This window comes from Chrysochloris asiatica, unplaced genomic scaffold, assembly GCF_000296735.1.
Source record: "Chrysochloris asiatica unplaced genomic scaffold, ChrAsi1.0 scaffold00343, whole genome shotgun sequence".
Taxonomy (NCBI): domain Eukaryota; kingdom Metazoa; phylum Chordata; class Mammalia; order Afrosoricida; family Chrysochloridae; genus Chrysochloris; species Chrysochloris asiatica.
In genome coordinates, this window is record NW_006408861.1 from 2,377,186 (window position 1) to 2,377,831 (window position 646).

Sequence of the window (646 nt, forward strand, 5' to 3'; positions counted from 1 at the left end):
TCTTGGCTGCTGCCTCTGTGAGTGTTGATAGTTGATCCAAGAAGAATGAAGTCCTTGACAACTTCAATCTTTTCTCCGTTGATAAGAATGTTGTTAATTGGTCCAGTGGTGAGGATTTTTGTTCTCTTTACATTGAGATGCAATCCATACCGAAGGCTGGATTAGTTGTTACTAATAGGAGTATTTTATCTTAGTATCAGTTACGATGGTGTTGTTTATGAGTCAACTGCTCAGAAACCCACACACCCTGCAGACTTGTATTGCTTCCATGCTGTGCATTGTCTTTTCCCCCAAAAAATTTTAGTCACCTTTACAGTAAAATTTACCTTGAAAACAATTTTTTCTCTCCCCTCACATTACTGTTTTCTGATTCAGTCTATTTAATGTCTTGTAACTGTGATTTTACATGGTAATTAAAATATTCAAATGCCTAATGTATTTCTACAATTCAGATCATTTCATTCATTATGGATATAAAGTTCTTAGGGTTTTCTGTTATTCATGTTTTCAATTAGGAAACAGCTTGAGCAGTTTAGCAATTTAATGACAGAAATGTATGATGAATCTCCACTGAATGGTTTCCAATCTGTTGGGCCCAGGCTGGTGAAAAGAAATGGAGATAAGACTCTTGTGGTACAATAGTGAA